The sequence below is a fragment of the Rosa rugosa genome, chromosome 7 (genome assembly GCF_958449725.1).
Source record: "Rosa rugosa chromosome 7, drRosRugo1.1, whole genome shotgun sequence".
Lineage (NCBI taxonomy): Eukaryota > Viridiplantae > Streptophyta > Magnoliopsida > Rosales > Rosaceae > Rosa > Rosa rugosa.
The window spans coordinates 28,540,941-28,564,800 of record NC_084826.1 but is presented as its reverse complement, the minus strand read 5'-3'; the positions used below and the strand labels follow the sequence as shown (position 1 = coordinate 28,564,800).

The following is a 23,860-nucleotide window of genomic DNA, read 5'->3' as shown; positions in this document are numbered from 1 at the left end:
TTGCACCAATGACTTCTCCACTAATCTCGAGAGAACCATGCAATTGAATGAATGATGAAACACTTTGACAATGAACAAGTGTTTCAAGGACGCATATGAGACTCTCTCTAAACAAGCAAGATACACAATTGTCTTATGTGAAAGTCGCCATTCCTTGAACGTATAGTTTCAGAATATAAGGAGGAAAAACGAATCCTACTCAATCAATGACTTTACCTTAATTGACTCCTAATAGGAAAAAACCTTTAAATAAAAGATTGTCAATTAGAATAAAATGATCCTAAATCAATTAGGACTAATACGCTTAAATGATACGAAATAAACAGGTGGAAAATATCTTTACAAAATAATATTTGAATTATAGAAAGATATTTTCTGAAAAATGACGACCAAAATACCATGACAGACTCAGGGATTGTAACACAGGTTGCAATCACAATGCATATGCAGACACATGAAATGCATTTACCTGAGACATCTCTAAGATCAGTTTTGAGGTTCTTTTCCAGCTTCTTCAGTGATGAATTGTCATGATATACTTCACTAGCTTTGTATGGGAATGCCAACACAACCATGTACAAATCTTGTACTTATAATCTCCCCCTTTGGCATTCCTATATAAAACAATTCTATACTAATCAAACTCCCCCTCAACAAGTACTTGAGAATCATCACATTCCATCAGCAATATACCTTTCTTGAAAACTTATCAACACACCTTGTAAAAAGCAAGTTAAAGATAAGGCATAGGAATGTCAAGACAATTTCAAGATCAATTTCAAGCCAGTTAAACATTCAAAGCACAAGTTGATCAAATTCACCAATATCTCCCCCTTTTTGTCTAGGACTGACAAAGGTAACTTATACGAGTAGCGGAAGCTATGCAAAAGCAGGATCACCAGTAGATGTTGCTCAATAGACACCAGCCCAAGAAGAATCAATCAGAGGAAGATAGTCCAAGTATCAATACTCCCCCTAAGTGTAGTCATGTTATGAAAGATACAAGAATGAAATGAACACACACAATGAGTGGGTTTGTATCCTTGTACAATTGATAGGGATAAACGCATAGCCTTTTAGACAAGAGTGTCAACACCAATCCTCAAACATGAATGCAATAAGATAAGGTCACATGAGTGAAGAGTTTTTGACAACAACAAAGTAAGCAAGAAGATGATCGAGTATTCTGTACCTTTGTTGTGTAAGTGAACATAGCTCAAAGTGGGGTTTGTAAGAGTCTCAAAATCAGAGAAAATAGAACACACATAAGATTGAAGAAATGAAAAAATTGGGCATAACATGTTATAAAACAAAATTGAAGATCTATTGCTTAATGAGTTCATTTGGTTTTTTTTTTTTTTTTTTTTTTTTGAATCAAGGAAATTGTATATTCATCATCTTAATGCTCAGAATACCGCCACAAGGTGTCGGCTTCCGATAATGTGGACAAGTGTCCAATCTTTTGATATGTTGTGAGTTCGCAAAGTCCCGCTATCTGTCAAGAGAAATACAACGGCGTCTAAGAGGGGAGACCGCAGTTGGCGGTCTTTGCTCCTCCGATGCTAAAGTTAGACAATGTAATTACGTTGACAGAGTAGCGGTTGGTAGCTATTAAATGCATAATGAATGAAGAGAGAGAAGTTGGCCTTTTATAGGTGGAATAGTGAGTTACCTCAGTCTTGTTTTCAATGTGGGATTAATATGCTTCAGTTTGATGACTTTTGGTCCTTTCTGCAGGGATAACTTTCAGTGGCGCGTGTTGGCGCGTCAAGGTGTGTTTCGGCATGGAGCTGGTTTATCGGTGAAAGTTGGCTTGCTGTGTTCCCGGGGGTCACATCGTCAAGGGCAATTCGACAAAGTGAGGTAGTCTAGTATGAGTGCTAATTAAGGTCGGCAGATACCATGCATGTACAAGTTCCCCAAGCCCCTAGTCAAGGAGGGATTTCTTAGTTGATGAGTTATTTCCGCTAAGGCGGAACCTTAGGTTACATGTCGGGCGTAATCAGTGCGTCGTCAACCATGGACTTCGTCTGAGCAGGTGATTGTTTGGTGAAAGACCTCCCTCCAAGGAGTCCCCCAGTCCCCTGCTAAGAAATACCTCCATTTGGTCGGGTGATTGTTTGGTGAGGGGAGCTGCTTGACAGCGTGAGGCGGCCGGTAGCGATCCCACTCTTTTGGTGCCTTAGTGTCGGGAGTTTGACGGCCTGATCAGTGGCTGCCGTGGGTTATGTTAACTCGTACTTAACTTTTTTTCGGAGGAGAAAAACTTGACTGCACTGTATTGTAGAGGTCGGTGTACTGATAATAAGTGGGGATGTCTATTGCTGGATACCTCCCCATTAAGTATGGACTATGTCGGTTATTACACCTATGCTGCCTTTTGGCATATGGAGTGATGGTCGGGAAACAATTTTCGTTAGCGGTTAACAGGGTGAACCAGGAATGAAACTAGTTTATTGCGAGGAGGTCCGTTGTCGACAAACAATTGTGTTGTCGGTGAAAACAGGATGTTAGCGGTGAAACTAGGATGTTGGTGGTGAGCTAGTTTTCTAGCATATTGGCTTCTTAAAGGTGGACTTTCAATGGGTAACCTTAGCGGAGAGACAGTGGTTTTGTCAAAAAATGATGCTCATTAGCGTCAAGCAGCCTTGACTGGCAGTGGCCTTTTGAATTTTGAGCTTGCTTTAAGATTCGGAGTGATCTTCTGACAAGGTAGGCGATACGTGGGAATTTTTGACTGGGATGGCGTGCGTGGATGCGTCGCTTCGCAACCATTGTCGTTTCGCCATAAATGCTGCATTTATGACTCTGGGTTTTTACTCAGGCGACGTCTCGGTTAGTGGGGGTACATGGCACGATCTTGCAAGGCGGTTACTTTTCGTCAACGGTGGAGATTTGTCGAAGGAATTCGTATTTAAGGGGGAAATGAGGCCTAGTTTCCGTCACTTTGCCTTATTTTTCAAACTCTCCTTCGTCTTCTTCGCTGAGAGAAATAGAGATCGAGTAGAGAGAGAAAGAGATCGAGAGTATAGGATTAGAGATCGAGTGGACAGAGACACAGATCGATTTGGTTTTTGCTTGTTGTTGCTGTGGTGCTCTTCTTCACTCTTCGCGTTGCCAGGTTTTGAGGTGTGCTCTCTGGCTCTGGTATTATTTATGGTTGAATTTATGTCTTGCGATTGCACGCATCTTGTTCTACTCTTTGTAGCGTGGCTGTGATTTTTTATACATGTGTTGTTTGTGCGCTGGGTTTTTTTTTTTTTTGCGTTTCTGGGTTTTTTTTTTTTGTTTCGGTTGGGTTTTCTGGGTTTGAATGACTGCTATTCTTGATGATGTTCTTGTGACTAACAGCGTAGGGTAGGCTTTGATCTAACGTGACTGCTAACTTCTAGGTTAGAGCATTTGTGGGGCATGCCGGCCGTTATCGATATTTCCAGTAGCGAGGAATCTGCGTTTGACGTGTCGTCACTTAATTCGTCGGAGAGGGAATTTATTGACTCGTTATGTCGTTCTACTTCTGCAGGAGGTAGATTCGAGGAGTCGCTAGACTTAGTTCCACTGCAAACCATTTCTCCACCACGGATGGCGTCGCCGCGAAGTGATGAACACGAGGTTGTAGTAAGGATAGTGTCGGTGTTTCGGGCCAAAACGATGAAGAAGTTGACGTCGAAGCGGGGGTGTAAGGTTCTCGGCCTACCAACTTATCTCGGACCCTTAATGACGGCACTGGAGTGGAAGCGCCCACTTCTACTATGTCGTGGCGGAAAATCAATAAGATGAGAGAACAGTTTCGGCTACCGAGCACTGTGAAGTTGCGACCAATACAAAAGGATGAGAAGGCTACAGACTTAGCGGAGGGTTGTGCCGCCATTCACGAAGCCATTCTCCACCACTGTGTGAAGTTGCGTTGCTTCTGAGTCTACAATACCTGCTATATGAGCAAAATATTGCGGTTGGCTAGGTTTCTATAAATATGTGGAAGATGTTGATGGCTATGACTGCCTTATGGGAACTGTCGGGGTGCAAATTCCCTAGGGTGGCAGAGGTTTTGTTCTTTTATGAGTTGACGTACAACGAGAGAAAGAAGTGCAGTGGCACCGTGAAACTAACTTGTCGGCCTAGCACTCCCAAACTTCTAGAAAAGACTCCTGACTTTTCTACGACATGGCAGGCCGCCGTGTGCATTGCCACGGAAAGTTGGGAATATGACACGAGGCCGACAGGGGCCAAGGCTCCGCGATTCAGGGTTCCGTCGAAGTTTCAAGCGATAAAAGGTTGTTTAATCGCTTAGGATATAACTTTGCATTGAGTGTCTCTTTTGTATTTGTTGTTGAATTTGCCGTCACTTTTGAGTGCTATGCCTTCCCTCGTTATCTGACTACTTGCCTGTGTTTGCAGAGGGTTAGAGACCGAAGTTGATGGATATCAAACAACAGCGGGTGTGTCGTGTGCATTACTGCTGGACGAACAAGAATTGCCTTGATCTTCGTGTTCTGTCACACTGGTCACTGCTAATTCGCTTGGCTCTTCCTCGTGAGCCTGGTAAGTGGCGCTTGTCCTTGGACCTTTGTACTTTGTTGCGTTGTTGTTGTTGCCTGAATTGTGATTTTTTTTTTACTTGTTGTAGCGACAATTCGAACGAACAAGAGGACCAATGAAGTTATGAAGAAAGCGATGGCGGACCTTGGGGAGGATTAAAGATTACGTTAACTGCATGATTGAAGAGTCTGCTAAGTTGCACAAGAAGACCGTCGACCCGAAGACAAGGGTGGTAACGATGGGGACAGAGGCAAAGATTTTGGAAGCTCCCCCGCACTCTAATCACGCAAAGTTGAAGAAGAAGAAAATAGGTGGTAAAGAGAAAGATGTGGCGGATGAGGATGAGCAAGAAATAAGGAGACTGGGTTGGTTCTGGAAGTTCAGACAGGCAAGTCTCAGGAGGAGACTACAATTGTCGTTGGAGAACCGGATGTGGCAGACAAAGGTGGTAACAAGGAGGCAAAAAATAAGGATGTTGAGAAAGAGAAGAAAAAGAAGATTATGACGGAAAAAGAAGGGATCAAACATGAAGGGAAAAACGCTTGTGAAAGCGTTGTCGAGGGTTTAGGTTTTGGCGATAGCGCCATTGGTCAGTCTAAAAGGAAATCGTCTGTTTTGCAGAAGAGGAAAGTTGTGCCTCGGCCATTCTCCTTGACCACACGAAAAGAGTCAAGGTTTCTAAAAAGAATGTGGCGGCTGGCGGTAGTCAAGGTTTCGAGGGAGGCGGGTTTTGTTTCCGACAATCCTGTTCTTGGGTTGGTGTAGAGTGCGCCCATAGGTCAACAGGGTTTTCTGTACAAGGTGTGCGAGTGACTTGGTTTTGGTGGCAAGGGGAGAGTTTCTCGGCCTGTGGCGGCGTCGAAGTTGGAAACATCCCTGGACCTTATTTTGGAGGGTGCCCACGAGCATTACCTCTATCAGGGTTCATCGGAGGAGCGTCAGTTGAAGCAAGAGTTTCTACAAGCGCAACATGACTTGATGGTAGAGAGAGAGAGAAATAAAACAACTGAGGGGAACATTGCTAAGCTCGATGGTGCCCTTCTTGACGTTAAGGAAAAGTTCAAGCGTGCGGTTGACAAAACTATCGCCGATACCACCACCATCTCCAACCTGAACTCTGAGTTGGCGGCTTTGAAAACGGAGAAAGCTGATAGGGAGGATACCATCTCCCAACTGCAGGAGGCAGTTACCGCCAAAGAAAAGGAGTTGGCGGACTTCCAGTCTGCAAGGCGGGAGGAGGTGGCGAAGATGGCAGAAGATGAGAAAACAAGAGTTGGCCTGGAAGCAGTGGAGGCCTTCAAAAAGTCCGCAGAGTTCACGAAGCTTTTGACAAATGCTCGTAGGCAAGGTGTCGCTGCCAACTTTAAGGAACTTTAGGAGAAAGGGTATTTGAATTTTGACAAGATTGTCACCGATCGAGCTCCGCCAAGTCCCTTGGCAGGCGAAGATGTTGAGGAGTCCGGGGATGACGAATCTTCATAAGCCGGGTCCTCTGATGATCGTGAAGGAAGTGGTTCTTCTGGGGAGGACAACGTCAAGTCAGATGGTAATCTTAAGACTCCGACGCCGACAAGTAAAGCTTACAAGAGGAAGGGAACTGTTGGTCAACCTGTTCAGAAGCGCCGCCGTAGTGACCGTGCTTCAAGTTCCTCCCCGCATGTTGATGAGGATGCTCAGGAGTAGAGTTGTCGGTAGTTTAGTTTCTTTTGTAACATTGTGGCGGTGTAGATGCTCTGTGTTGAAAAATATGGAAAATTTTGGCTGAGGAGTCCCAACTTTTCTTTTGAATTTGATGCTTCTTTTGTTCTCCTGCGTATGATGAATGTTTATCCGCTAGGTGTTTTTTTGTGCTATGGCGGAATGTGCGTTTTTGTATGTCAATGGAACATGAAAGGAATTAAGATTGGTCCTCTAATTGCACTTATTGTCCTTGCCTGTTTTATGGACGAATGGTGTTGGCGTGGCCAAACTTGAGTTTTTTTTTTTTTTTTTTGGGACAATGGTTTGAATAATTCCTCGTTTCATTGACGACTAGATAGAACCAGTGCTTACAAAATATGTGTACCCGTAGGGTGGCTTTTCTTAGCTAAACTTTGCAAAAATTAGCTAAATGAAGATGCTCTTGGGCATGTTGTTGCACTACCTGTAGTAGTAGCGGAGATACTCAATGTTCCAAGGATGGGTGAATGTGACGCCTTCCTTGTTCTTTAAGTAGAATGTGTCGGGACTCACCACTTCTACAATTTAGTAAAGTCCCTCCCAGGTTGGGCGGAGTGCTTTGGGTGGTGGAATGACTTCCTTCATTACCCAATCTCCAAGTTTGAGGTTCCTGGCTTTAACATGAGTGTTGTAAAAACGCGACACCTGCTGCTTGTTTTGCAAGTTGTGCAAGTGTGCTTTGTCTTGTTTTTCTTCGAGTAGATCTTTGTCGAGGTTGACGCCTTCAATGTTTGTCGTGGCGTCGTAACCTTCGACCCTGGCCATAGGTTGGGTTACTTTGATGGGAAGGACTGCTTCTGTGCCAAACATCATGCAGAATGGGGTCTCGTCGTTGGCCGATGTTGGCGTTGTCCTGATGGCCCATAAAACTTCCGGGAGCTTTTCAGCCCATAAACCTTTCTTGTTCTCCAACTTCTTTTTTAGTAGCTTCTCGATAATTTTGTTGGCGGCCTCAACCTGGCCATTGGTTTAGGGATGTGCCACAGAGGCGAAACGCATCTTGGTGCCTAGGTTGGCAGTGAAACTGATGAGTTCCTCATTATTGAACTGTGTTCCATTATCAGTGATGATTGTGTCGGGAACTCTATAACGGCAGTAGATGTTTTTCCAGAGGAAATGCTGCACTTTGGCGATTGTGATGGCCGTTAATGGTTCAGACTCGATCCACTTGCTGTCGTAATCGATGGCCACGATTATGTACTTGAACTGACCTTTGGCGGTGGGCAATTTGTCAACAATGTTCAGTCCCAATGTGGAGTGGATCCATGATCCGATGATGATGGATAGTGGTTATGCTGGTGCATATGGGAGGTCTGCATATTGTTGGCATTTATGGCATGATCGTGATATTTCTTTGGCGTTATCCCCCAATGATGGCCAGAAGTATCATTGACGCATGGTGCAGTTGGCGAGTAATCTAGCGCCTGAGTGGTTGCCGCATTCTCTAGCGTGTATTTTTGCTAAAACTTGTTTTCCCTCTTCTGTTGTCAAACACTATGAGTTAAGATGTGCGAATCCTTGGTGGTAAAACTTGCCATTTTAGATGTTGTAGCGTGTTGCCCTTCGCACTAGTCATCATGGTTCGACCTTGTCGGATGACAATGTTTCGTCACGTTTGTACTTCAGTATCTCGTCCATCCAATTTGGGCTTATATCGACTGTGTAAATTTCCGCCAAAGTTTTTGACTTTTTGTGATGCTAGGTTTGTCTAGAGTCTCCACCCGAGTGTCGGTTAGGCTCTGATGTGGTTGGGTCGTTGCTAGATGTGCCAGGGAGTCTGCCTTGGTATTCTTTTCTCGAGGTATTTGCGTAATGTTGAAGAAAAACTGAATTTGCCGAGTAGGATCTTAGCGTACCCTAGATTTGCCTCAAATTGTTTGTCCTTGACGTGAAAGATGTCATTGACTTGGTTGAACACTAGTTGTGAGTTGCTAAAAATGTCGACACTTTCTGCTCCACAGTCAATGACCAACAGCAATCCTGCGATGAGTGCCTCGTATTCCGCCATGTTGTTGGAGGCTTTGAAGTTAAACTTAAGGGCATACTCCACATTAAGTCCCCCTTGTCCTGTGAGGATGATGCCGGCGCCGCATGCTTTGGCGCAAGCCGAGCCATTGACAAAGAGGTTCCACTTTGATGGTGTCTCGGTTAGTATGGCCTAAGGCTGTTGAGCTTTGACTTCCGATATCATATTGTTTGCTTGTTCTGGCTGTTTCTCGGTTAACTCTACTATGAAGTCAGCCACAACCTGACTTCTGATGGCGGTTCTTAGCTTGTAGTCGATGTCGAACTCGCTTAGTCCTATTGCCCACTTGCTAAGGCATTCTGAGGGTTCAGGGCTTTGCAACACTTGCTTTAGTGGTTGGTTTGTGAGGACATGGATTGTGTGGGCTTGGAAGTACTGCCGCAACCTTCTGGCGACCACTATGAGTGCCAGTGCTAGCTGCTCAAGTGGCGGATATCTAGTTTCCGCTCCATTCATGCCTCTACCGGCATAAAATACCAGCAATTCTTTCGTTGCTTCTCTACGTACAATGGCACAGTTGACAGTTGATTTGGACACCGCTAAGTAGATGTAGAGTATCTCGCCTTGTACGGGGATTGAAAGTAGCGGGACAGAGGCCTAGTATTCCTTGAGACCTTGAAATGTTGTCTCACAATCAAGAGTCCAATCTACCACCTTACAATGTGACCACTTCATTGCCTTGAAGAATGGTAGGCATTTGTCTGTGAGTCTAGAGATGAATCAAAAAAGTGTCGTTAACTTTCCTTGCAAGCTTAGCAAGTCAAAAATTTCTTCTCGGGAGATTTCATGTTTATGACTACTTGTATCTTGGGGGGGAGTTGGCCTCAATTCCTCTTTCACTAATAATGTACCCAAGGAACTTGCTAGCGGTGACCCCAAAGAAACACTTTTCCGGGTTTAGACGCATGTCATATGCCAGCAGTATGGTGAATATGATGTGGAGATTAGCTACATGACCGCTAGCCTTTATGCTTTTGACGAGCATGTCATTGACATACCCCTCGATGATCCTACCCAGGTGCTCAGCAAACATTGTGTTCATCAATCGTTGGTATCACTACAAAAAAAAATTGCAATGGCCACGGCGCAATGCCGTCGCTAAAACTTCATTTTCCGTCGCAAATGACTTTTGGCGACGGCTAGGCGACGGCAAAGTTTGGTCGCCGTTGGTGGCGTCGCCAATGCTATTTGCTACGGCAAATGCACCATCGTAAGAGTATTAGCGTCGGCAAACCTTTTGCCGTCACAAGAATCTTGCGACTGAAAAATGCGGTCGCCAATACCAAAGCGACGCCACCAACCGCTACCAGAGTTATCTTCCGTCGCCAAAAGTCATTTGCGACGGCAATTTTGCCGTCGCAAAAATGTTATTTATGAATAAAAAAAATTTGGCATGCAAATATGCATGCCAATTTTTTTTTTTTTTTTTATAAAAGCTATACAAATTGGAATAAAGCTTATACAAAAGGGAATGTAACATTTTAATTTTTCTCATGAATGTTACAAAATGAATGAAGCTTCTATGAAAGTTTACAAGATAATTAAGCTTTACAAGGTGCTTATCTTCCTCTACTTCAACATTGAAACAGAAGCTGCTCACCAAGCTTGAATTGATGCTTCAAGGTACTACCTATATGACAATTTTACAAAGTCAAAATGTTAAATACAACCTTGAAGAAATATATGGAGCTAGCTAAGTTTACGAATCAAAACTAACAATCTTCCATTATATAACAAAGCAACAGCTAGCTAGAAGCTAATACTACCGAATTCCTAAACTAGATAAACAAAAGCATAAATGTATCTATATATATTTCCAGAAGGCCAAGTGTACAATATCTACAATATCCAAAATGAATTACGTATGTGTTTTCTAGGTTGATGAAAGAATGGCTAATATTTATCACAACTCTCAATCGTTTAAGTGTCATCACTAGAACATATATAAGTATTCATGATAGCTCTGAATGAATAAAAATGGACATTCAAAACATAAAAGTATAAATCTGTACAAGTATTCTTGAGGGAGAGAGGGAAGAGGAGGAGGAGGACGAGAGGGGACGGGGGGTTATTCACATCACTCACCTCTCTTTGATGACCAACTACAGACATGCTTGTTACTGATGTTGTCCCAGAGATTCCAAGTAAGAAGTGACTGATCATCACCTTTGCTTAAACTCTAGTTTAGTTGATGGATCCTGTTTAGTATCTGCCAAAAAATGAATGGCATATATATGTAACTTGCGTACGTATATATGCATCAGTATGATCAGTAAAAGGAGGTATACCATATAGGATATTGCAAATGCTTTCATTTGGTAAATATTCAAAAACCAACATTTGAAATCCACTTTCGTGGCAGTAACTTAATATTTTAACTAAGATTCGGTGATGAATCTGCGACAAGTACATTACCTGCTACCACATAATTAAGCTCTTCCATAGTTGTTTTTGTTATGCACGGTTGTTCATTATGCAAAATGAAAAGAAACAAATCCTTAACACCATATCCAGTTTAGGCATAGAACATTGTTCATTAAGTAACTAGGAGCTACAAAATGTAATGCACAGAAGTATAGAGTGTAGAACACTATGTTATGTCCCCACTTAGTTATACCTCTGAGCCAAATTCCTGTCTAGGAGCATGATTACACGCATTTTTATGCATGTAATTGTATCCAAAACACTAGAAATATGTTGATACTTGAGCCAATTATAGTGTAGTTAATCCAATTTTATTTGTTGTGTAGGAAATAAGCGGAATTACGGAAATCGAGAGAAAAATAGTAGAAAATTGAGCAAAATGAAATTTCCGACAAAAAGACGAAATAGTCAGAGCGGGTCAACTCCATCAAGGAAGCGGAATTTATTTGCCTCCGATAGTATTTGTGGAAATGAATTGAGAAGGGAGATGAAAGAAAAAAAAAAGAAAGAAGAAAAGAGAAGAGAAGAAAAGGAAAAGAAAACCAAAATTAAAAAAAGGCCTTTGAGCATCAGAATCAACATTTTCCTTTCCCCCCAACCACCACCACGTGCTGCCTCTTCTTCTTTCTTTATTTTATTTTTTTTTCTTTTCTTTTTCTTTTCTTTTTTTCCTCTCTCCTATCCCATGCTGCCACATGTCCCTCTCTTCTTCCTTTCTCTCACGACCAGCCACATATCCAACCCATTCTCTCTTGTCTCTTGATAAGTATATATAGCTCCAACCCTATTCATTCGTCTCTACCACAGAACAGTAGCCGCACCACACCAAATAGAGGCAGCCCCTTTGGGCTGCTCTCTCTCCTCTCCTCCTTCTCCTCCATTTTTCATAATAGTTTTAGTTTTCTTTTGGGTATTCATAAAATTTCTCACACAACCTTCAATGATTCATCAAAAGCTACAATATTCAAGCTTTAGGTATTTGTGGGAGTTGTAATTCAAGGGAAGTCATATTAGCTCCCTAGCTAATTGTGGCTACCTTTGTGTTCTCCTACACTTCTATAATCTTTTCTCTTTGAATTTTGTATCTTTGATGTTCATATTTATGGGTTGTGAGTAATTTTCTTGTTGGGTTTTAGGGTTGTGTCCCTAACCCAAATTTTGTGTAAAAGATGTTTAATTTAATGTAATGATGCAATTTTCATATGATGGATGTTTATATCTATTTTTGTTGGGTTAAAATGCATGTCTAGGAGCCTAGTCAACTCTAGGGTGTGTATTTTGAGCATGTCTAGGACGGAGTTAGAGGCTTGACCCCCTCTAATTCCTAAGCTAGAAACCTTCAATTTCGTATTCGAGGGGTTATAAGCATGGTGATTTACACCCGTTGCGTGATTGCGCGGGCGGGTCGCTTAGTAGTCTAATTCCTCGATATTTACGCCTCTTGATGTGAATTAGTGACCCTTGAACCGGCTCTAATTCATGCCAAGTGAGTTCCTACGACCCTTGAACCGGAGTAGGAATACCATGAAAGGGAATTTCGGTCCTTGAGCCTTGAACCGCCTTGGATACGACTACCGCCAAAGTAGGGATTTGCATCCACATTATTTTAGCTTCCGACACATAGAATTTGGGTGAAGGAACCTCCCTAACACCCGACATTCCCATTTATTTGGTTACACTTTTATTAATTTATTTTCATTTTTATTAATTTCTTTACATTTCATTACATTTTGTTAATCTAAAATCCTCTCTCAAAATATTGAACTCTTCCACTCATTTGTGAATATCCACCACTAGGCTCTTAGTTTTGATTAGGCTTTGGTGAGAACCAAAGCCGAGCATTGCTAAGGCTTGGTGCTTTAGAATAGCATTTTTATTTATTTTATTTTCTTTATTTTTCTTTGTTTGCTAAGTGTCTTTAGTTCCGACTACCCAAGGATTGTGGGTTAGCCACTAATCCCCGTGGTACGATAAACTTTGGGCATAATATTTCCCTATCTTGACAATGATACGTACGCTTGCGTAAATGTGTATCCAAGTCAGAGCACCGGGGCGCCTTTTGATAGCCACAACTGTCCTATCACGGAGCAAACCTTTATAAACAAATCCAAAACTTCCATATCCCAGAAGACTGCTTTCATCAAAATGCTTGGTAGCTTGCTCTAACTCTTCCATTGTGAAGTGCCTTGCTGAACTAGGTCCACCTCTAGTCAGCTCAACTGACCATGTTGGCAAGAAGAGTATCATAGACATCAGTAGTTAACTAATTGGCAAAAACACTAGACAAAATGTGATATAAAATCTTACCTATTGCAGATGGATCCGAAGAACCAGTCTTCGAGTTCTTGTTGGGGAAATGCTTATTACATTGTGCCTTGCAGAACGACATGAATCTGACGACTATTGCCACCAAGGCAAGTGCCCCAACAGCACCTCCAACTGTGGCTGCAGAAGATGACTTTGACATGTCTTAGAGCCTTTGCTTTCTCCAGCTACAGACTTAAACATTGAGCCTGTGATGATAATGCAGAAGAACCAAAAGAGCAGTCAATCCAAGCATTTTAACGAGTTTGGGATTTTAAACACCAGTCTCTATGGCAACTATACTATTCAAAGAGATCAAGTGGTCCTATTGGTTTGAGAAAACTAAAATGTAGTTTTAGAGTGGCATTTGAGCACTAGTCAGGCAAATACTGACTTATACACCATAGCAGCTTGCATGCACAAATTAAAGTTCTAGTGGCCAACCCAATAGCTAAATCATCTGATAAGTAAATTACTAGAAGTCTGCAAACATCATTTCCAATATGCAGAGAGACTAAATCAGCATAGATATCAAAGTCAGCATCTTGGATATGGATTTGGATCACTCTCATATAATGGGCTAGGGGAAAAAAAAAAAAAAAACCCTTCATTTGATATATTCCTAAACCCCAAAGGCATAAGCATCATTCCTTTTTTTTTTTCCTTCCAAAATGATCCAAAGGGAGAGTGCTAAGGCTGGAAGGTCTATACTACATATCATATACTGCTACAGTTTACTTGACAATATAAAAAGAATGGAACTGTGTTTGTTCCAAGTATGAATTCTATGATTCAGTCAATTCATGTAGGTTCTGATATGGCATGTGCAAGCATTAATAAACATTTTAAGCATAAAATAGTTTCAGTTCCATGTATCGCTTGCCCCAATCAACCATCCAGTTGCAGTTTTGAGTAGTGGATTCAGCTCGCATTCACAAGAGCCTCAAGTACTGGGCCGTCTTTTATATATAATAACTAGACAATATACAGCTAATAAGCATACCAGACTAGCATTTACAAGAACCTCTAACGGCCCTCAGAGTATCTCGCAGACAAATGACAGGATGACATGGTTATGTAGTGATTAGTCATGGCAATGAAGTTATATGCAACCTGCTATGGAGAGCAAAATTATCCACTAATTGAGAAACATGTTAAGCTAAAGCTATTGAAACAGCAATGTAATTTGTTTGGTTTCCTTGCTAACCTACAAAACAATACTTTGATCGTGTTCCAGCTCCAATGAACTAAACAAACAAATCCCAGGATCCCTAACTCACAAGCCAAAATAGAAAGAAACAAAAAATCCAAAATTCTGATTTAATAAATAAAAACGCAGATCCAAAACAGAAGAAATCAAAACAAACAAGGAATAGAGAATTAATTACCTTGAGGAGGTCGTTCATTGTGCAGATGAAGCTGAAAACGCAAACGGAAAATTGAGAAATCCAAAATTCTCTCTCTCCCGTTCCCTTCGTGAGGACCTGGTTAGTTCAGAAAAGACCAGAACAGGTCACTTAATCGGGGATTGCAGGAGAAAGTGAAAGGGAAACCAACGAAACACCCAATTTGACATATCCAAAACCAAAAAACATAACGATTCTTCCATAAATAAGCAAAATCAAAAGTAATTTCAGATACATTCAGCAAATTTTCTATACTTAATTCCTCTTAGACTACAGAAATCATACTCTTCCATTTCATAATTTGAACTAATTGAATTGAACCCACTGATAGAAGAGAGAAGATAGTTGAGAGAGTGAATTGAACCCACCGAATTGAACCCAACTTGAGAGATCAAAAGAGAAGGTCAGTACTGACTATGGCATATGAGGTTCTTCAGATGCAGAAAAGTTTTAGGGTTGAGGAGAGGGGAAGATGGAGTATGAGGTTTCATCGGGAACTCAAATCTAGGCGCGCCTAATTTTCGTCTCTTGGCGCTTTGTAGAGCTAGGTTAAGTTTGATTTTGATTTTAACACCCAAATAGTATATATGAAAAATAAGTTGAAAAGTAAATAAAGGCTGCGGCAATTGTAGCGAAGCAAGAATTAGGAAAAATCTTGCTACGGCATTTTTAATGCCGTTGCAATTGAAGCATTTTTATGCTACGGCTTTCCTTTGCCGTCGCAAACTAATTTTTATTTTTGCGACGCCTTGTTTCCCGTAGCAAATCTATGACCAATGGCGACGGCATTTTTGCGCCGACGCTAACTGTGGTGGCCATTGCAATTATTTTTTGTAGTGTATGTGGCTCCAGCTAGCATTCTTGTGGCCGAATGACATGACATTATAACAGTATAAGCCTTTGTCAGTGGTGAACGTTGTGCATTCCTGGTCTCCAAGGTGCATCTTTATTTGGTTGTAACCAGAGAAGGCATCCATCATGCTGAGTAGCTCATGACCTGCTGTAGCGTCAACCAATTGGTCGATGCGTGGTAACGAGAAACTGTCCTTGGGGCATGCCTTGTTCAGGCCTTTGAAGTCAACGCACATCTGCCACTTCCCGTTATGCTTCCTCACCATCACCACGTTGGAGATCCATTGTGGGTAGTTAACTTGGCGGATGAAACCTATATCTTGCAACTTGGTTACTTCTTCCCTGATGACCCCATATCTTTCTTCATCAAAGGCCCGTCGTTTCTGCTTGACGGGGTAAAAGGATGGCTTGGTGCTGGGCTTGGTGCTGAGCTTGTGTGTAATTATGTCGGGAGAGATTCCTGGCATGTCGGCGTATGACCATGCAAAGACTGCGGCATTCTCCTTTAGAAATTGAGTGAGCTCTGCTGCTATCTCAAGGGAGAGTTGGGCTCCAATGCGTACAGTGTTTTCTGGGTGTTCATCAAAGATGTTCACAACACGGAGTGATGTCTCCGGGTTGATGGGCTCCTTCTTGAAGTACTTCTTCTCGTCATCCCTGGGGTCATCAATTTTGTCAGTCAACTGTGGTGCGTTGCCTACCTTTAGAATTTCATGGCGGCTTTTTGACCTTGCCACTGTTGTTGGGTAACATTCCTGTGCAGCCGACTGACTTCCTTTGACAGATCCAGCGCCATTAGGGGTGGGGAACTTTAAGAGCAGCATATATCAAGCTATGATGCCCTTGAGCTTGTTGAGGATGGGACGACCAATAATGGCGTTGTACGAGCTGAAGCAATCTACCACAATGAATTTAGTGTGTATCTCCGCCGTACATGGGGTCGCCCCTATGGATAGGCGCATGTAGTCAGACCCCAGAGATTGAGTCACGTCGCCGGAGAAACTGAGTAGTGGCTCGTGATCTTGTAGGAGTTTTCTGTTGCGTTGCAATTGCTTGTAACAATGGTTGAATATGACATTGACGGTAGATCCGCTATTAACCAACACTTGGCCGACAGACCACTTGTCGAGAACTGCGTCGATCAGGAAAGGGTCGTCATGGGGTTAGTGAATACCCCGCTCTTCCTCCTCACAGAAGGTGATTGGTTCCCAGCCAGTTTTGGCCATTTTGGCAGATCGATCATAGCGGATGTTGAATACCTCTTTTGGGTGGTTGGCGCGTTCATAGCGTTTTCTTGCTCGGTGTGACATGTTGCCGATGAAAGTGCCACCGTCAATTGTATTGATCAAGCGTATTGGTTCAATGTTGGCGACGACAGGTGCCGATTGTCAGACCTTTTACTGGTCTAACTTCCCATCACGGTACAGTGATTCGATTGTGGTTTTGAGGGCATTGCAATCGTTGGTGTTATGGTCGCTATCCTCATGGTATTTACACCATTTGCCAGTGTTAATGTTTAAGATCGGGCGGAAGCCAAATCCTAGTTAACGCTGGTCCGATGGACGGACCGCTACTTGTGACGTTCTCGGAGCTTCCATTACATGTCAAGTAAAATACAAAGGGGCGTCAGAGGGAGACCGCGCTGGGCGGTATTCTCTTCTCCGATGCCTAAGTTAGTCAATATATTTATGTTGACAGTATAACAGTAGGTAAGTAGTAAATGCGTAATTAATGAGGAGAGAGGAGTGAACCTTTTATAGGTGGAGAAGAGGCTGACCTCTTCCATGTTTTCGATGTGGGACTGATATGCTTCAGTTTCCAGCTTCTGGAGCTTCTGATGCTGTTTTGGCGCTGCACGTCAGCAGTGAGCCGGGGCTCAGGCGATAGCCTATCTGGCGGTGTTTCTGTAGGTCACACCATTTATAGTCGTTGGTACCGCTGGCGGTAGTATGAGCGTGGCTCATTATAGCTAATTATGTTTGGCAAATGCTCATGTAAGTACAACCAGTATTTCTAAGCTTTCCTACTCTGGGGTACTTTCTTGGGGGTGGTGGCGGAGTTTGATCCTTGCATTAATCATAGATTTCTTCATATGATGCCGTTAATACCATGAATATTTCAAACTTTTGAGGGTTTGCAGCGGGCTTATTGTTGCGATTGTCGCGGCGATCATTGTGAAAAGATATGTTGCTCTTGTTGTGGTATTGTTGGTCTCTTTGCCACTTGTCTTGGTAGTTACCCTGTTGCCACTCCCTCTTCTTGTCATTTGGTGGCGGTGATTCCTTGTTGGGATGTGGAGGGTTGGGATGTCTTTTGTGGAGTTTGTGGTGGTGGTGGGTTGGCGCCGTAAGTGTTGTACTCCACTTGGGCGTGTAAGACTACTTCACTAATGATGTGGTCATATGTGGCGTTTGGGCAATTGTAGTTAAGGTAGTACAAGAAGTTTGCCTTGAGGAGTCCTTGCTTGAAGGTTGCCAGCACCATTGTTTTGTCCATGTCTCGACACCTTGATGTGGCGGTTCTCCATCTTGTGACAAATGGCTTTAACGATTCATCAGTACTTTGCTTAACGCTAAACAATTGGCTTGAGCTATGATAACCGTCCGTCATGAGGATGAATCGTGACAGGAATGCGTTTGAAAAAGTTGCGAATGAGTCCATAGAGCCTGGGGGGCATTCAAAGAACCAGCTCATTGCCTCACTGTCCAATGTTTTGCTGAATAGGTGACAAAGAGTCGCATCATCAAAACCTTTGTTGTTGGTTTCCTTCGAATGGATCTGTCAAACCGCTAAATTGGGAAATCTTGGGAGTCTTCGCATATGTTGATCTAACAGTTTGCAAAATTCTGGAGATAAATGGGCCTGGACGCGCCGCAAAGAGGGGGTTTTGAGTTGGCGGTAGGGTGCTTGTTTCAGCTCTAATTAACCTTTCTTCTAGTTCCCACATTTTTTCTAGGATCAAGGTGGTGGCATCGACAGTAGGTCTGGGGAGTGGCTGATTTAGTACCAAAATTTGTTGTCGGGGGGCTGGCATGTTTCCCGTTCTCCTCTGCTGGCCTGTGCTGAATGAGTTATCATATTGCAGCTGTGAGTCCGCTACCTGCTCCTGCACCAATTGTGGTGGTGGTGCTGGCCCTAATCCCGCCAGTTCAAGTGGGTTCAAAGCAACACCCATTTGGATTATTGATATCGGCGCTGCCCTTGCTCTTGTGTTTGGGTCAAGCCTTGCGCTTTGCTAGTGTTCGCTTTGGGTCGGATATGCATTTGTCCCTAGTGCCTTCTTTAGTTCGTTGAACTTTGATAATAGTGTCACCACTTGGTTTTGAGCTTTCGCCTTCTCCTTTCACTCTTTTTCCCGCTCTCTGTTTGCTTCGTGCAGGTCCGCCAAAGCTAGTTCAAACATGGCGGCGAGGTCTCGGCTTGGCGCTTGATGGCTGGTACCGGGTTGGTTTTCCACAACGGATTGTGTTAGGGGTACCTCGGGGGTGTTAAGGGGTTGACCATCAGTGTTGACCGGTGTGGTGAACAATTCGCGGTTGACGGCGATTGTTGGATTGGCAGGGTTCTTGGGTTGAGGGTTGACGGATTGGTTGTCTGGTCGTCAACGCCATTTCCACTATCGCTAGCCATGGTAGATTACGGGGGAGTGGCCTTTAGTTCAAAGGAGTTCCCACAGACGGCGCCAATGTTAATGCTCAGAATACCGCCACAAGGTGTCGGCTTCCGATAACGTGGACAAGTGTACAATCTTCCGATATTTTGTGAGTTCGCAAATTCCCGCTATCTGTCAAGAGAAATACAGCTGCATCAAGAGGGGAGACCGCGGTTGGTGGTCTTTGCTCCTGCAATGCTAAAATAAGACAATGTATTTATGTTGAGAGAATAGCGGTTGGTAGCTATTAAATGCGTAATGAATGAAGAGAGAGAAGTGGACCTTTTATAGGTGGAATAGTGAGTTACCTCAATCTTGTTTTCGATGTGGGACTGATATGCTTCAGCCTGATGACTTTTGGTCCTTTCTGCAATGATGACTTTGGGTGGCGCGTCAAGGCGTGTTTCGGCCTGAAACTAGTTTGTCGGTGAAGGTTGGCTTGCTGTGTTCCCGGGGGTCACACCGTCAAGGCCAATTCAACAAAGTGAGGTGGTTTGGTATGAGTGCTGATTACAGCCGGTAGATACCATGTATGTACACATCACAAGCCAGAATAGGCCGTTACATACCCTTCTGTTGTCATTTAAGGTCATAGACAGACAAGAAGCTAGTGACAGTACCCACAAGTGGTACGTACAAATAGTCCTACTCATTATACATTCAAATACATAGAGGTAGCGGAGACCCTCCTTTGGTACTACTCCAGAGGCGCTAGAGATACATAGAGTGCACATCAGTGCTTAGTTTCCTAAATACTAGGAATTTATTGTAATTAGACAAAACTAAAAACACAGGATGGGCCTAGGGTAAAACACCCCATCCCAAAATAGTAAGCCCAAGAGCCCATCAAGATAGTCCAACTCTAGAGCCCATCAAGCAAGCTTGATCCAGGCCCAACATACCCTGACGCCATATCGTACGCACCAAGCCCAGCGCCTCTGCTGGAACCGCTCTGCCACGATCCTTGCCGCCTCTATCTACGCCGCCGCGACCTCCCGCCTCATCCACCAAAACCGCCGCGCTCAACATCGTCACATCGCACGCCGTGAAGACCCAATCCCAAATCCCGCCGGTCCAGCGCCACACCTTCTACACTCACCATCGATTCAGAACCATGTCGCTGGTCTTGATTAACACAACCATATGCCACTGGTCCCAATGATATTGCGAGAAAGACACAAGCCGAACGCCGTCTGGACCTACCTTGAGCGCAACCATCCATGAAGCACCCTTGAACTTATCGGATTGAATACCCGTCCGGCAACAGTCCCAAGGTCAGCAAGGCCGGAAGCTAGCACCGGTCGGGGCGCCGCAGGATGAGCTCGAGTACTCCATCATAAACGAACCGGTCTTAGGGTGTTAGGGTTTCTCGAGGAAGAGAAGTCCTTCCTAGTTCATTTGGTTTATTGTTGCAATGAGTTACTTGAAAAAATTGACTAAATTGATGTTAGAACTTTGCTAAGACTTAAAGCCAAACACTAAAGTGTTAATTAAAATTGGACTTTAAAATTTATTGATAAATATTGAATTTGGAAGATAGAAGAAAAAAAATGGCAATATTTTAATATGATAGTTAGGCCCATCACAATGGCCCGCAACCGAACCGGGCCGCACCGATATTCAGCCCAATCGAATATGTCTGCCCACCTAATAAGTAATCAGTTTGCGGTTTGAAATATGGCCCAACCGAATTGAGCGATTTCCAAAACGGTTTAGGTCCAAAATTAAACCGGCCCGAACCGTGCCACTGCTCTCTTTTATTTCAATATCTGTTTTGTACAGCAACCAGATAACCATTATTGTGGTCAATATGACATGGTCTACCAGAGGCTTTGATCTTGACAAGAGAAACTATAACAAGGATAATTTCCTCGTTTAGTCCACAAGTCAACTGTTTATAGCCAGAGTATTTGATCGCATTTCATCCATTATTTGCGCATTCATGTAATGACACGGTCTTACAATTGCTTCACAGAGGATCCTAGCTTGTCAAGACTCTTTTGGGACAAGCAATATCTCTATCTAAGCGATAGTTGATCCAGTTTGAAAAATACTGTCCCCAAGCAATTTGCTTAATCAAAATTTTTTTTTTATATCAAAGCTGTGACTCGAGGAAAGAACCGAAATCGACCAAAAAGAGAGAGGAAAGAACCGACTTAGAGCATCTCCAATGGAGTTTTCTTTTAGCTTGTGTCAAATTCAAATTTGACATGTGACATGGCAATCTTCATTTTTGCCTAATCTTACTCCAACCGATATGTCAAAATTAAAAACATACTCTATATTTTCTATTTATTTTGTTTTTCTTAGTATAATTAATTTTTATAAAAAACATATCAGAGCTCATCTCTTTCTCTGCTTCTTCTGTTTCTTTTCAGTATCTTCTTTCCTTTCTCTCTCTGTAATCAAGTCCCACCCATCACCACCATCGGACCATCCCCATAGCCACCCCACCACTGTCGCACCTCCATCAAAGGCAAACGCCATTTGTCACAACCACCCTCCCCCAGCCCAGATTCCGCAAAAACAGAAGCAAGGCACTCATTGCCGCCAAACCTCATCCAACCATCACCATCGTCAGCCCTTGATGAAGCGCCACAAGCCAGCTTGACAGACTCGGGGACAGACCGATCAAGCAAACCCAGATCCGGTATGAAACCAAATCAATCCGACCTAAAAGCAATCTGATTCGCCAATCCAGCCATCCAAACACACCCCACCACCCCACCCCTTGCCAGTCACTGGAAATACTCCTTCCTTGACCAACGCCCAAATTATTGATCAATCAAAATCTGCTTGATTCTCAAAGCCCAGAAGGATTCATGAAGGTTTTTTATGAGTTGCTTTGGTCTGGGTAGGATGTGTGTGTGAGAGAGAGAGAGAGAGAGAGAGAGAGAGAGAGAGAGAGAGAGAGAGAGAGAGAGAGAGAGAGAGAGAGAGAGAGGCGAGAAAGACAGAGGGAGAATGAAAGAAACAATAAAAAAATAAAAGACAGAGAGTTGGGGCTGTCAAATTTGACAGAGCAAGGCTCAATATCAATTCCACGTGTGTATGACCTGAGTTAGAGGAGTGTTTCATCTGTCATTTGTTACCGTTTTGCCCTCTACGTGGATTTGACCACTCCGTTGGAGATGGTCTTACAATATAATAACTGCACATGCATACTTCAGCAGACGAGTATCGGATCATCCAAATTATAATATTACTAGCTAGCTAAAACTAAAAGCTTAATTATACTGGTACGAGAAATTAGATTAATGTTGTATGGGCGTAGGTGATGATCATAATTCATAAGATAGGGACTAGCAGCATACTTAGTTAAGAGGGAGATCACCGATCACACTCATATATGCGCCATTTGTCGAGCGAGGAGGACTGCAGAGCCCACTGGGTTTTGTCACCATCTTCTAGGGAACTTTCTTGCTGTTTCACTCGTATGGAATTTCTTTAATGTCTTGGTCTGGTCTATATGTTTCTGCTCTAGCCGGCTCTCCACCTGAAATTAAGGATCGTGTTTCAAGGGCCTTGAGATCGGCAACCATTTCTGTATTATGTAACCTAATTGCTACCTATCTGTTAATTAATAACCTACTTTGATGCTAAATTAAAGTACCAGTGCTCTTTTTGGGGACGTACTGCTCATGATGATTTTTAATGGCAGATTCCATTATTCGGAGACTATTTTCTGTTTATCTTTCTTCTTCTTTTGATAGACATTTGGTACACATTAATGGAGCTATCAAGGGCCCTACATAGTATAAATATCAATCACTGTCGAACAATATGGGGCTCAAAACGCGAATACATTAGTGATATATAATCAGCACTTGCTTTAATTCATTAATTTGGAGAGGGTAGAATCTTTTTTATCATTAATACAACTTCCATTATTGTCATGCATGAACACTAAATTAAATTCTTTAATTTTCAGTTTTTCTGGTAGTAGGTGCGTCTATGATTGTAGGGAAGAAATTCCCCAATTAATAACTCAAGAAACAGAACAAGAAAAATTGCATGAAGAGGTCAATGTGTATTTTTCGTTTTCTTGTTTAATAAAATATGTTTTTGCGTGCATGCATGTGGAAACATGCAAATTGACAATTTGTTAATTAACCAGTTTGGATAATTGAATAAGTTTGATGCAAATTTTGCTCTTCTTCTGCTTCTGTGTTTGCACGTGGAAACACTTTGAATGTTTGACAATGTGTATATAACAGTCACCGCCGAAGACAACTGTTTGACAATGTGATTAACCTTTTAATTGTATATAATTGTTTGGGTTAGGGAAGACCAACTCCACATGCATCTTTGTAAATCCAATGAAAATGATTAGAGAAAACTAGAGTAAAGTAATTTTAGTTTCAACACTTATAGGCCCCCATCAAAACCTAATTCAAGATTTGCTGGTCCTTTATTTAATTCTCAAAGAAAAGTCTATTACAACAAGAAACTAAATATAAAAATATGTAGGGTAACTAGGCACAAAATGGTCAAAATTAAAAGTATTTAAGGTATATTGAGAGGAATTGTTATCTAAATATCAATATGGTATTGCTCTCTGGTAGTTGTTACACGCCCATTTTGCTAAAAACTATTAACCGGTTCTTGCTATGTTGCATGCCTTGGTAGAAATTGATATTTGATTGATAATGAAAATAATAAATCTCTTTCAGTTGAACTTTTCAAAAAATGGGATTGTTTTAATTTTTTTTTTTTTTTTTGTCAAGTGGGTTTGTTTTAACTTGAAGATGAGTGTTGAAAGAATGTTAAACTACATTTTTACCTTATATGTATGATGCAAAATCTTCTATCATCTGTCATACGCTCAACACTAACAACAACTCAAGTTAAACATAAGGAACATGATGCTCCGCACTTGAGTTGGATTACAGAACATCTTGGGATTAAAGTTTTATGTATGTATTAATTTCACCCTAC

The 23,860-nt window shown here is 42.4% G+C and overlaps 2 long non-coding RNA genes across 3 annotated transcripts; both read right to left on the bottom strand.

Moving 5' to 3' along the window:
- Positions 1-9,735: 9,735 nt before the first annotated feature.
- On the bottom strand, positions 9,736-10,929 carry LOC133722336 (uncharacterized). 2 transcript variants are annotated; one of them, XR_009852631.1, is made up of 3 exons: positions 10,902-10,929; positions 10,370-10,524; positions 9,736-9,914 (listed from the first exon to the last, which is right to left on the bottom strand). It is a non-coding gene; the product is annotated as an uncharacterized LOC133722336 (long non-coding RNA). The 2 variants fall into 2 exon arrangements; XR_009852630.1 differs by lacking the exon at positions 10,902-10,929 and having other exon boundaries at positions 10,370-10,894.
- Positions 10,930-12,756: 1,827 nt separating this feature from the next.
- On the bottom strand, positions 12,757-14,954 carry LOC133722335 (uncharacterized). The gene is made up of 4 exons (XR_009852629.1): positions 14,787-14,954; positions 14,401-14,496; positions 13,016-13,221; positions 12,757-12,927 (listed from the first exon to the last, which is right to left on the bottom strand). It is a non-coding gene; the product is annotated as an uncharacterized LOC133722335 (long non-coding RNA).
- Positions 14,955-23,860: the final 8,906 nt, after the last annotated feature.